We start from the raw sequence: 10,961 nt of genomic DNA on the forward strand, positions 1-10,961 counted from the left end.
CATGACACTGTCACCTCCAGGCACACAGCAGGAATACCACTTGAGGCATCACTAATGGCTGTGGTAATGAAAGGGATGTGATGTCATGAGCTGTTGTTTAAATATAGAAGAGACATATACAAGTGCACTCAGGGTTCATTTACAGGAGCAAGTCACAAGTAAACAAATAATCTCTTTATGTACGTGAGAACAAAAAGTGGAAATGCATGATAAGATGAAATCAGTTTTCTTATAATAAACATGCTGAACCTAGCCAAACATTAGCTGGAAATTGAATCCAAATAGAACGATGAACAGAGAATAGTGTGGGCTCCAGAGGTCAGAGCCTGAGAGCGGTTAAGTCGGATGTGTAATTCTCTCAGGAGTCAAAAAAAAAAATCAACAACAACAACAACAACAACAACAAAAAACCAAAAAAGCAAATCACCAAGTGTTATACATTTACGTACTTTGGGAAGAAAACTATCCATGACCTAGCTGGTAGCCAGCATCTGAGATAGGTTAACTACTTACTCTGTAAATGGAAGCATCTTTCTGCTTGGTATAGACTGAGAAACATATAAAGTGTCTCTAAAGATCTTGTAGAAATGGGAGAAAAACTCAAGTCAGAGATGGGGCCAAACATTTCAGACTTCCAGATGAGTCTGTGAATAGAAATTTAGATCACACACAGAAGTAATGCTGCTGTAGGCAGTAGAATCATATCACAATGTATATTTACTCCATTTATTGAAAATATTGTTGTCTGAAAATATTAAGTATACAGTGTCCAAAGAGATTAAAATTATGAAGGACATAAATGTATTTGGCATATTACATTACATATATAAATAGGAAGAAGAAACATGTTGATACATTGAAAATGAAAAAAGACAGAGACTATTACAGAAAGCTACAACTGGTTAAAATGACAACAACAACTGACTGAGGGGGTCAGCTCAAATAGGTACATCTACACAACAAGTACAACACCTAAGTCTTAGGGAAGAAACTGGAGTACACAGATTATAGTGGACAGAGGATTAGGATACCTGCTGTGATACCGTGTCTTCTATCTATGTCAGAGAAATGGCAACCCTGAAATCTCAACAATATGTTTATCTAAACAAGGCCTTGAACATCACCCATTGAAATGATGATGTGGAGTGAGGGTAATCTCACAGAGCCTGCCCCCAGAAGAATAGTAATAGGCAATTAATGACTGTAGAGAAAGTGAGAATCAGTCTTTCCAAGAGATGAACCCCTAACTGCTCCAATAACAAGTTGTCAGCCTTAAAATCATACACATATGGGCAACATTAAATGTATGTAGTAGGTTGTATTGATATGTTTACTAAAACATATGAAACAATACTAATTAAAGAAAAGAAGCCATGAATGTGATGTGGAACAGAGAGGACACAGGACATGGGGTTAGAAGGAGGACAGGATAGAGGAGAGATAATGTAAATACAGAACAAATTTGTGAAATATATGTATGATATATAAATAGATAAAAGCAAAAAAGACAGTCATTGAAATCAATAAACCAATGTTTAAGTGTACAAACTCAAGACCAAATACAGTAAAAATGAACTGTCTAGTAAGATGATAGAATTGAAGGCTAAACCAACAGTGTAGAATAGTGACAGAAAAACTAAAAATTGAAATATATTTTAAAAGAAAAGACAGGAACAAGACTACAAAATATACCTGAGACTAAGGTACTACAGGGGACAGCAAGATAAGACTGTGGAAATAAACAACAACATCGCTGTAGCTTTAAAAGTCTACATCTTCTGACAGAACTTCATTCTAAGAGCTAAGAAGAGTGAATAAGAACAAGGCCGCCCAGGCACATCAGTGTGACTGGGGAAAATGTGACAGAGGTGAGAGACAGGTGTGCTGCGATTACAAACTTCAGCAGCTGCTAGTGAGAAACACTGATGGCTTCAAAGCCAAAACTTTAACTGATAAGTTGCAACAATCAGTGGATGCCCCGGACAGCAGAAGGTGTCTCTGCTACACGTGAATGCACAGCCTTGTTCCTGAGCACTTTTCCATCCTATCCTTGAGAGAGGGAGAGAAACAAGAGTGCTTATAGAACTATGAAGAGTAAGATGCTTACTACCCATAAGTCCTTATTGAATGAACCATTGAAGATCATATTTTAGTTAGAAGAAATACATGTAAAACTATGAGTTGGATGTGGTAAAGAAGGAGAAAGACAAGTATCTGAAAATGGTGTTCACTGAGATGACATTATTTTAAAATTCACAATAAAAACATACAAAAGTTTTGGTGTAGAAGAAAATGGAAAGAATGTAAAAGACCTCTATATTAGGTAACTTCTCTTTTACATCCCACAAATATATATGATATAAAAACAAAAAGGCCCAATTAAAGCCTAAATTAAGTTGAATATGTTTTTTATTTAAAAAATTGAAGTTGTAAATTGGGGATAAGATATATATAATGTAAAAATTTGTTCTGCTTTTTAAATCTTTATCATAATACAGAAAAGCTAACTTTGTGAAGCTGTTAGCTAAATCAAATCATTTTGTCCTCAATCTCTAGGGACAAAAGTAAACCACAAGGAAAAAATAAGCAGGATTTAATGCAGTCATTTGGCTCAGGTCAATGTAGAGCTCATTCAGTCACCTACATCTTCACATTCTCCTCAACCCTGCTTCATTGTAATAATTGATTGCAGAATACAAAGTTTTTAGAGTAATAAATCTTTCAGTATCATACTTATACCATGCAATGCATGTGTACATGTACACACACATGTATGCATGTGTGAGCATACACACACACACACACACACACACACACACCACTTGCAATGAGACAATTTATAGAAGTTGGTTCTTCTACTGTGTAGGTAACTGAAATTAGAACCTCCCTCTTGGCAGCATCCCCCTTTACCCTCTGATCCACTTTACCAATCTAGGTCTCAGCATTATGTAAAATTTAGAAGTGTAGGAGATGAACTTGAAAGTCCCTTAATACGTTGTAACTCTATGATTTTAGAATGTTCCATGCTTCTACACTCTGATTTTCTGAGGTTTTAGGCTGCCATATGTCTTTGTAGCCCATATAGTTATCTTCCCCTGGAGTCTGTTTTTTCTACATAGTCTTATAGGCTACTTACTTCTGTGTTTTTAAACTCTTTTCTATGTGGATTTCTCCTTTTATGGAGAAGAACTGAGAGATGAGGTACCCTGTAATAGAAGACACTTAGAATGAAAGAATTAAAACATACTAGCCAATTTATAAACAACATTCTAATAAACGCTGTACATTTAGAAAGGCAGTGACAATGAAACCTATGTAGAACTAAATGGAAGCCATGAGAAGTATTTGTCTTAGTTTGGGTTTTACTTGATATGAAAAGACACCGTGATTAAGGCATCTGTTTTTTTTTTTTTTTATTGAAAAACTTTATTTTAAAAAACAAAGATAAATGTACAAAATTTTAAGCATTTTTTTGCAAAAAGTATATGAATATATTTTTAAGGTTGTAATTAAGTATTTGTGGGTACATATACATACACATATGTATATATGTAACAATAATATAGGAAAAGGGGTTATTAATTTGAGGGGATAGGAGAGAAACTGGGAGGGGCTTTAGGAAGGAAAGGGGGATGTGATACAGTTATTTATTAATTAAAATATATTCTTTTTTTTCTTGAACTTAACACAGTCTATGAGTTGTTTCTGGGGGTGTTCAGAGCTTTCTGGGGTTAGTATCCCACTATCAGTCTCTGCATATTATGTCTGTTCTTTTGCGACTGGGTTATTTCACTCTGGATGACATTCTCTAGATGCATCCATTTTCTTAAGAATTTCCTTAACCCATTGTTTCTGATAGCTGAGTAGTACTTCATTGTGTAAATTTACTACAATTTTTGTATCCATTCATCTACTGAAGGACATCTGGGTTCTTTCCAGCTTCTGGCTATTATAAATAGAGCTGCAATGAACATTGTGGTGCATGTATCTTTGTTGTATGTTGGAGCATCTCTGGGGTAAATGCCCAGAAGTGGAATAACTGGGTCTTCAGGTAGTACTATGTCCATTTATCTGAGGAACCACCAGAATGATTTTGAGAGTGGTTCTATCAGTTTACAACCCTACCAGCACTGGAGAAGTGTTCCTCTTTCTCCACATCCTCGCCAGCATCTGCTGTCATCTGAGTTTTGGACCTTGGCCAATCTGACTGGTGTGAGGTGGAATCTCAGGGTTGTTTTGATTTGCATTTCCCTGATGGCTAAGGATTTCAAGCACTTCCTTAGATGGTTCTCAGGCATTCGATATTCCTCAATTGAGAACTTTTTATGTCTGTACCCCATTTTTTAATAGGGTTTTTTGATTCTCTGGTGTCTCGCTTTTTGATTTTTTTGTATACCCTGGATATTAGGCCTCTATCTGATGTGGGGTTGGTAAATATCTTTTTCCACTCTGTTGACTGCCATTTTGTTTTCTTGACGATGTCTTTAGCCTTACAGAAACTTTGCAATCTCATTAAGTCCCATTTGTCAATCTTTGACCTTAGAGCTTGAGCTATTGGTGTTCTGTTCAGGAAAGGAATAGCAGTGATCCAGCAGAGATCCAGCGGTGATCCAGCGGTGATCCAGCAGTAATCTAGGGACACAGGCCTGGTGGGGAGGTGTTCCGACTAGCCGGGGTGCAGGGAGTTCTCTGCAGAGAGATCTCTGTTGAGCACGCAAAAAGTGCAGTCCCCCAGTTCCCCCTCCCCACCCCAGCTTGGTTCAGGGAATCAGTAACTCTGCATCGGGCTATTCCCAGCCAGACACCATTGAGTGTAGAACGCACACTCAGACCATCCGCCACCAGGAACAGCGGTGAGCCAGCGGTAATCCAGGGACATAAGACTGGAACAGTGGTGAGCCAGCAGTGATCCAGTGGTGTTCCAGGGACACAAGACTGACAACAAGATGGCAAGAGGAAAGGGAAAGAACATGCCCAAGGGAAACCAAGACAACCTGGCAACACCAGTACCCAGCTCTCCCATCACAGCAAACAGCGGAATGTCAAACACTCCAGAAAAAGAAGATGCAGATTAAGGCATTTCTTATAAGAACACCATTTAGTTCATCCATTATCATCAAGGTGGGAGCATGGCAGCATCCAGGCAGATATGGGGCTGTAGGAGCTTAGAGTTCTACATCTTCATCCAAAGGCTGACAGGAGAAGGCTTTCAGGCATCTAGGATGTGGGCATTAAAGCCCACACCCACAGTGACACACTCAAGCCAACAAGGTAACACCTTTTTTTTCCAAGAATGTACAAATGTCTTTATTCAAAAATACAAAATAAATTATCTGTATGCATGGAAAATGATAGTAGTAAACCCTTATATATTGTTAAAGGAAACTAGTAACTGATAGTTACAGTGATCAGCGAGCCTTCTCTTCAGTCATTTTCTTCATGTGACTTCTCTGAAGTTATCAGTGAGGAACCTGCCTTTAGCTTCTTGTCACAGTTCATTGATAAGGGCAACATGCCACCTCCCTTTCTCCCTCCCATTCCCTCCATTGCACCCATTCTAGGGTCCTTCTCTTCCTCAGGAATTCGTCACTACAGCTTCAGCTGTAGTTACCAAGGAGGCCACCCCAGCAGCATCCTGTAAAGCAGTTCTTACAACATTTATTGGATCAATAATTCCCTTTTCTGCCATGTTCACAAAATCTACAAACATGGCAGCATAACGAACTTCTGAGGAACTCTGCAGCATTTTATCAACTATCATTCTTAGCAATCGTCATTGCAGGAGTTTTGAGTGCTTTTTTAAAATAATGTCTATACCTATTTTCTGGTCTTCATTAGCAGCCTTTAATGAATCTAAGATTGGGATGCATTGAAACAGAGCACAGCCCCCTACTAAAACAATGCCTTCTTCAACAGCTGCTCTTGTAGCACTGAGAGCATCTGTAACCCTGACTTTCTTCTCATTCATTTCAACATCACTTGTCCCTCCAACCTCAACACAGCTACTCCATCTGAAAGTTTAGCAAGTCCCTTGTTCAGCTTTTCCTTTTCATATTCACTAGTTGTGATTTCTAGCTGCTCACAGAAATTCTTGAATGCATTTTTCAATGTGAGCTTCATCACCTTTTTTTTTTTTTCAAAAGCATGGCAACCTTTTGGTGACAATGACCTTTCCAACTTTTTCTAAGTCATGATCTTGAACATCTTCAAAATTTAGATTCAACCCCTCTTCTTCAAACACTGCACCATCAGGAGCAATAGCCATATCCTTAAGCTGGTTCTTTGTATTGTCCCAAAACCCTGGAGCATTGACTGCTACAACCTGAGACCAACTTTTTTCCTGTATAAAACCAGTGTGCTTAGAGCTTCTCCATCAACATCCTCACTGATTATGACCAAGGGCTTCTGATGAGCATTGGCAATTTCAAGAGCAGGTACACTGGACTGAACGCTAGAAATTTTCTTTTCATTCAATAAAACACAGGAATCTTGGAATTCAAATGTTTGACCTTTTGGTATGTTAATGAAATATAGGAAAAATTTATCCTATGTTAAACTTCATGCCTTCAATAATTTCTAGCTCATCATCCAGGGCTTTTCCATCCTTCACTGCAATGACTTCCTTTCTTCCAACCTTTTTCATTGCATAAGAAATGATGTTCCTTTGTCTTTGTCTCCATTTGCAGAAATTGTAACCACCTGAGCAGTTTCTTCAGGGGTTGTCACAGGTTTAGAATGTTTCTTAAGTTCAGCAATTTTCAGCATCAACAGCCAACATTCACACCTCTCCAGATTTCCACTGGATTAGCTCCTTTGCTGATCTTCTCAAAGCCCTCCTTGGCAATAGACCATGCCAGAACAGTGGCATTGGTGGTGCCATCCCCAGCCTCTTTGTTTGTGTTATTGGCAACATCCTAAGCAAGTTTAGCTCAGATATTTTTGTATTTATCCTTCAAATCAATTGACTTTGCTACAGTGACACTATCTTTTGTTACTTTGGGACTTCCCCAGCTCTGTTCAATAATCACTGTTCTTCCCTTGGCCCCATTGTAACAACTATCGAATCAGATAAAAGGTCTACACCTTGAAGCATTAAGGCTCAATCATCTGCACCAAATTTCACATCTTTGGCACAGGCCCGAGTGAGATGAGGAGCCAGTGCCCGGGACACCGGTCTCATCTGGCGAAGGACTATGGGTAGTAGAAGCATTTCTGTGGGGTGGTGTTGGGAGAGTACGAGGCGAGGCAGATAGACTGCGACAAATGAGGGACCCAGCACCCCAGGCTATACTTCCCAGTAGTGCTACTTCCTGGGTCAAGCACATATAAACCGTCACAAGCATTGGTTGAAGAGATGGGCTGGAATATCTATAACAACTTGGCATTGGGCCACCTTCTCATCTGTGAGATTTATCATGCAGCAATATTCATAAACTGGATTGGAGAGTCATGCTGTGAAACACAATGGATGTGATATCTACAAAACAAGGGAGAACAGGTGTGCTTGGTTGTATAGTCCTATGTGACAATGGTTATCCTTAAGAAAAGAATAAGTATCAAGTTTGAAAGAAAATTCAGCCACAACATTTTGCATCACTTAAAAAGATGCCTATAATTGTCTTTACCTGGCAGTAGTCACTATAAAGTAGGGTGTCATTATCCCAGTTGTTAGAACATGCAGCATCCTTTATCATAAAGTCTGGAACTGCCTTGATTCTTATGTAGGTGTTTAATTTTCTTCAAATCATATCTCCTGGATCACAAACAAAGAAAAGTTATGGTAGAACAGGCAGTCAGAAGTAGTTTTCCCCAGGTGTGGACTTGTTATTTTACTACCTTACTTCAGAGAATATAAAATTATTAAGTGCAAAATTCTACAAGAATGGGTAAATGGGACCAAAGTATTTGTAATATTCTCTACATGTGATTGGGCATTGCTGAACTTGGATAATTGCAGTAACCTTTATACTGACACAATAGGCCCATCTTTGTTTCTTATGTTTTCTATGATGCCGTAAAAGCTTTCATGACATTTTAATATAAAGAAATAATCTTATTTCTCTCTGTTAATTATTGTATAATAAAACTTATTTATTTTAGTGCTTCTGTTTTGGCTATTACTATGAGTTGTCTTTGATACACACACACATACAAACACATATACATGTGTGTGTATGAGAGATAGATAGATAGATAGATAGAGAGAGAGAGAGAGAGAGAGAGAGAGAGAGAGAGAAAGAGAGAGAGAGACACTACAGAACACAACTGAAGAAACTGTAGACCCTAAGTCACATCTTCATTAAAACCCCATCTAACTAAAGAATCCTTAATGTTTTATTCTCTGTAACAAAACTGAACCATCTACAGCTTTCAACAGCATTACATTTTATTTGTTTGGCTGATGGCAAATGGTAACTTCAACTCTCTCTCAATTATTTGCCTAAATTTTTCTTTAGATGAGCTTTTTCCATTATTTATGGCAATTCTTATTTGTAATATGAATCCGAATCTCTTTTCAAGGACACATTTAACCCTAGCTACTCTCACTTCTTTTTGGTTTGTAATTTGTGCACTAGTCTGCAAGGTATATTCAAACTTTCTGAAATGTGTTTACTGTTGACTATAAAAGACATCATTCTCTGTGGATTAAAGACCGTTCCTTGAAATATATGGAGTGGTGGGAATCATAGGATGTGTTTATGAATGAATAAAACAAATAAAGGAATCTGATAAGGGTTGAACAGAGATTTTTGATAGTTCCTCCTCCCAGTCCTTTCTGCATGCAGAATTGCAAATCAACTAAAGTAGGCTACATTTCAATGTAAAGCAGCCTGTCAATTTCAGTTCTTTCTCCCCAATTCTACCTATACCTGATTTCCCCTTCCACCTTTTCCCCTTTCCTTCTCCTTACCAATCAAGTTCCCTCCCTCCACCCATCTCAGATGTCTATTTTATTTCCCCTTCTTAATATGATTAAAGCATCCTACCTTGACCCCTTCTTGTTATTTCGCCACTTTTGGGACTGTGTAACAGTGGCACATTGTAGTTTGTGCCTAATATCCACTTATCAGTGAATACACAACATGCATGTTCTTTCGTGCCTGGGTTACATCACTCAGGGTGATATTTTTCTAATTCCATTAGTTTGCCTGCAAAATTCATGATGTTCTTGTTTTTGATGACTGAGTAATATTCCATTGTGTAATTGAAACATATTCTCTTTATTCATTTTTAGGTGAGGAACATCTGGGTTGTTTCCAGTTGTTGCTTATGATGAAAAAAGCTACTGTGAAAATAGAAGACCAAGTATCCTTGTGTTATAAAGGGGTGTCTTTCGAGTATATGATCAGGAATTATATAGATGGGTTTTGAGGTAGAAATAGCCTTCAATTTCTGAGTAACAGCCAAACTGATTTCCAGAGGGGTTATACAAGTTTGCACTCATACTAAATAAAAGATCAGTGTTCTTTCTGCTCTACATTTTTAACATGTGCTGTTGCCTGAATTTTTTTTTTTTTTAATCTTAGCCATTCTGATGTGTGTAAGGTTGACTCTCAGAAACATTTTGAATTGTATTTTCCTGATGACTAAGAATGTTGAACATTTCTTTAAGTGCTTCGTGGAACTTAGAGATTTTTCAGTTGAAAATTTTTCCTTTAGCTCTGTATACTCTCCTTTAACTGGCCTATTTGGGTTATTCTGTGTCTAACTTCTTGAATACTTTATATATTCTGTTTATTAGCCTTCTTTCAGTTGTAGCATTGGTAAAGATAGTTTCCCATTCTTGTAGGCTACCATTTTGTCCTATTGACTGTTTTCTTTGCCTTACAGAAACATTGCAGTTTGATGAGGTCGCATTTGTTCATTGTTGATTTTATTGCCTAAGCTATGAGTATTCTGTACAGAAAATTGTAACCTGTATCAATGTCTTCCAGAGTATTATCCACATTCTCTTGTATTACAGTTAGTATATTTAGGTTTATGTTGAGGTTTTTGATCTACCTGGACTTGCATTTTATGCAAGATGATAAATATAGATCTTTTTGCATTTTGCCTTTTTCTTTTTTTTAACTGAACAAGTTTATTTTAAACAACAGAGATAACTGTACACATTTGAAAGCATTTTTGCATAAAAATATATGAATAAATTTTTGACAGTACTTGATTTTTTTTTAAAAAGATTTGATAGTATGCATTAAAATCTTGCTAGTAACAATGAGCATAAAGTACATGTAAAACAAGATGAAACCTGGAAATAGCCAAAGTTTCCTTGGTTTGTAAAGATTAAGCATAATGATTTTTCATTTTTTTTGGCCTTTGTTTTTCTTTTTTTTATTGATTAAAATTTTTTTAACTTTATTTTAAAAAACAAAGATAAATGTACAGATTTTTAAGCATTTTTGCATAAAAGTATACAAACACATTTTGTATAAGGTTGTAATTAAGTATTTGTGGGTACCTATACATACACATGTAACCATAATATAGGAAAAGAGGTTATTAATTTGAGGAGATAGAAGAGAAACTGGGAGGGGCTTTAGAAAAAAAGGGGGATGTGATACAGTTCTATTTTAATTAAAATATATTCTTCTTTTTCTTTTTTTCTTGGTCTTCACACAGTTTGTGGGTTGTTTCTGGGGTGTTCAGGGCTTTCTGGGGTTAATATCCCATTATCAGTGACTGCATGTTATGTCTGTTCTTTTGTGACTGGGTTATCTCACTCAAGAAGATATTCTCTAGATGCATCCATTTTCTTGAGAATTTCGTTAGGCCAATGTTTCTGATAGCTGAGTAGTACTCCATTGTATAAATGTACCACAATTTTTGTATCCATTCATCTACTGAAGGACATCTGGGTTCTTACCAGCTTCTGGCTATTATAAATAGAGCTGCAATGAACATTGTGGTGCATGTATCTTTGTTGTATGTTGGAGTATCTGTGGGGTAAATGCCCAGAAGTG

General features: G+C 37.1%; 1 pseudogene across 1 annotated transcript; it reads right to left on the reverse strand.

Annotated features, from left to right (window-relative positions):
* Window positions 1-5,424: 5,424 nt before the first annotated feature.
* LOC308430316 (60 kDa heat shock protein, mitochondrial-like) lies at window positions 5,425-7,210 on the reverse strand (annotated as a pseudogene). The gene has a single exon. The product of its transcript is annotated as a 60 kDa heat shock protein, mitochondrial-like (transcript).
* Window positions 7,211-10,961: the final 3,751 nt, after the last annotated feature.

The sequence above is a fragment of the Micromys minutus genome (assembly GCF_963924665.1).
Source record: "Micromys minutus genome assembly, chromosome: 15".
NCBI classification, from domain to species: domain Eukaryota; kingdom Metazoa; phylum Chordata; class Mammalia; order Rodentia; family Muridae; genus Micromys; species Micromys minutus.